Source organism: Lactuca virosa, chromosome 1 (genome assembly GCF_052849685.1).
Source record: "Lactuca virosa cultivar CGN04683 chromosome 1, Lactuca_virosa_CGN04683_v6, whole genome shotgun sequence".
NCBI classification, from domain to species: Eukaryota; Viridiplantae; Streptophyta; class Magnoliopsida; order Asterales; family Asteraceae; genus Lactuca; species Lactuca virosa.
Genome location: NC_136426.1, coordinates 208,981,979 through 208,985,384, shown reverse-complemented (window position 1 = coordinate 208,985,384; position 3,406 = coordinate 208,981,979). Strand labels below are relative to the sequence as shown.

General features: G+C 37.0%; 1 long non-coding RNA gene across 1 annotated transcript; it reads right to left on the bottom strand.

Annotated features, from left to right (window-relative positions):
- Window positions 1-220: 220 nt before the first annotated feature.
- On the bottom strand, window positions 221-2,745 carry LOC145108477 (uncharacterized). The gene is made up of 3 exons (XR_013708296.1): window positions 2,108-2,745; window positions 1,493-1,593; window positions 221-317 (listed from the first exon to the last, which is right to left on the bottom strand). It is a non-coding gene; the product is annotated as an uncharacterized LOC145108477 (long non-coding RNA).
- Window positions 2,746-3,406: the final 661 nt, after the last annotated feature.

The window sequence follows — 3,406 nt, the reverse complement described above, 5'->3', positions numbered from 1 at the left end:
GCATTGTTTACATCAAGTACATTGTTATAAGCTACATAGATTCAAATTGTCACACCCCCGGCCGAGGCGGCGGAATACGCCGGGCTGTGCGACTTAGTTCATGGATCCCGAGCAAATTGAATATACATCACAAGTTACAACAATAACAACATAGCAGTTACATTCAAATTTAAAGTTCGAATACAATTTTCATACATATATTAATAGGTTCATAAATTCACCTTAACAAGTAGGCCGACATAACAAAAACTAAATGAGACTAGATTGCCCGAAAATCAATGAACAAATCTTCTGTTAAACGTTGGTTCACTGATCTCCTGAGAATACATGTGATTTGAGGGTCAACACAAGGTTGGTGAGAGTTATAGGTTTTCTGCTAACCGCAGTAATGATACTTTATAAGTCTAGAAAGTATTTCTTTTGTGGTTAAAACCATGTTTGATAAAGAGTTAAATCACAAATATATCTATACTTGAAATATTTGTTAAAGAGATAAATCATAAGTAAATCCATACTTAAAATGTTTGATAAAGTGATAAACCATAGGTAAACCCATACTTAAAATGCTTGATAAAGAGTTAAACCATAAGTCAATCCATACTTAAAATGCTTGATAAAGAGTTAAACCATAAGTAAATCCATACTTAAAATGCTTCATAAAGAGTTATACCATAAGTAAGTCCATACTTAAAATGTTTGATAAACATAGAAACCGAATCCGTGGTTTCTAGTTAAAGAGTCTGGTTAATGCCTATAGTGAGTCCTATAACCGAGCTATGTGACCAGTTATAATCCCTGCACAACGCTTCATTAGACGTCGTAGTTATACCAAAGATAAATATTCACCCGCTTCGATTGATCAGTCGAGGTTGTAGCTAGCAACCGCAGGTGGGGGTGTCAACCCGTATAGATCTATACATACGTATCTCGCTCCGAGGATTAACGGTTATAGTTAAATGGGAATGCTAAGTGGTTAAACTTAGGTAATGAATATTGTCTCACTATAGAGGTCATTAACTAGGTTATACGGTAAAGTTTCACTATACAAGTTGAATAAGTTCGATAAATCCGTAAAAATGTATTTCACTCGCTTAAATAGATAAAATGTTTCTTCACATGCATGAATGATTTCCAAGATATAATTGTTATAATTTATACATATATAATTAATAAATATGTTTGTACATGCTCGATGTAAGTAAAATAAATTATACACATGAGTAATAATATTTCTAAACGCATGTATATTGTAAAGAAACCGGTTTATAATACACTATTTTGACAATAATAAGTATTAAAACTAGAAATATTTTTTATATGCGTATTCCATAACCGATATATAGATTTAGCATGTTTACAAACACATTTCATAACCGGAAAATATATTTATATATATATATATATATATATATATATATATATATATATATATATATATATATATATATTCCCCCCAAAATAATAAAACATAAAAAGAGGACGTAACACTCACCCTTGAAGCGTGAACGAGTCTCGAGGGTGAAATTTGTTGCGAATGTCGTTTTGTGACGTTCCGTGCTCTTAAAACGAATCACCAGTTCTATTTAATTTTACCTAATAACCAAAAGGGTAGTTTTGATATTAATTATTAGGTATGGAGTGGTTTTTATTAAAACAATTAAATTCTAGGGTTTAATCTTGCTAAAAGTTTTCAACAAGGGACTGATCTCGTAAATTATTTCAAAAACAGGGGCTGAAAGTGCATATTCTCAGCCTAAGTTACAGTTTTGTACCCATCTTGCTAAAAAAAATCGAGGAAAGGGGCTGTTCCTGATTATTTTAATGACAGTTTAGGAGTTTGGAGTCAGTTTGTAAGGAAATTACATGGGAGGGGCCATTCTGTTTATTTTGAATTCAAGTTTGGAAGACGGGGGTCTGATTGGTAACTTGATACATCTTCAGGGTCTATTTTAAACGAACTGAATAAAAGTTTACACAGTGTCGTCTTCTTTCTCTCGCTACAGATACATGAACTGGAACGAGACCCGTTCGTTGGGTCTCTTAGTTCTCGGCTGTATGCTCGACAGTGGGTCATCGGAACGAAATGGAGAGGATGGAGATGACTTACCGGAGGCATCCCGACGGAGATGGCGTCGGAGAATGGCGACGGTGGCAGTGAGCGGGGATGTAGGTGAGTGGCAGAGCTCCGGCGGCCTCTTCCCGCCTGGTTTTAGGTTGGGTTCTGGTCCAAATCAGCGGAGAAAACAAATGGGAGTGGTGTTTGGTGGTGATTTTCAATTGAGAGGAGGGGGTATAAGGTGGTGGTCGATTTATTTATAGTGGTGGAATGTGATTGCTAATCGGAGTTTTCATGGTGGCAGCAACCCCAAAGGAAGGATGGCAGGGAGTGGTGTTGGGTGGCACACAGCGGAAGCTCCCATGCTCCGCCCCTGGGTTTCGTCCGGCGAGATTGACGAGAGAGGGACGAAGAAGGTGGCAGATGGTCGGAGGGGTGGAATTCCGACAGCAGCAACAACGGTGAGTGATGAAGTGGGCGTCAGCGATGGGTGGCAGTCGATAGTAGTTGACGAGTTTGCCCGTTTTCTCCTCTGTTTCGAGCGGATTCCGGCGAGAGGGAGAGGTTGTAAGAGGCGGACTACAATGGGGTGGTGTTGGGATGATTTCTGATCAAGAGGAGGTTGCCTAAGAGTAGCGGCAGTAGGCGGCTCACGGTGGTGCAATGCTGTTTTTATGGTGGGGATATGGTGGAACTTCAAATCGGGGTTCCTATCTCACCAACGATTTGAGCTTTTAAGATAAAGAATGGAAAGAGATTTATCAGATAAGTTAAAGGGATACATTTGAGGGGTAAGACAAATTGGCTTTCTAAGATTCGTTTGTACATCAGTTATCAATGGAGGAAAAATGATTAAGTCATATGCAGACTGCATAATGCAGTCGTATGCAGTGAGGAAGAAGACCCAATCTTCCCAGTTTCGGCATAAATGGTCCTTGTAATTTGGCACTCTAACCAATCCCATCTAATCTCATATATTGTCACCAAATTAGTTTCAGGAAATTACAAATCTGCCCCTAGACTAATATGCTTTCGTGAAATAAATTTATTTAAATAAACATGCGTATTATTACTTTTATTTTATTTATTCATGTTTGTTATGTTTATTTAAGTATTATTTTTTTTATTCTTTTAGATAAATTAAGGGGTACTTGGCGAATAATAGTTTGAAGTTCAACGGCTCCGAAACCCGAACAAGTTTATTTATTTATTTTTTCGAGTTTGTAAATATTTTGTTAAAAATATTTTAACTATAGCATTGTATATATTAGACTTTAGTATGAGTCCAAACACGGAATTTTCATCTGATGTGCGCAAGTGCTTCAACTGATCAATACAGTTTATGAAATC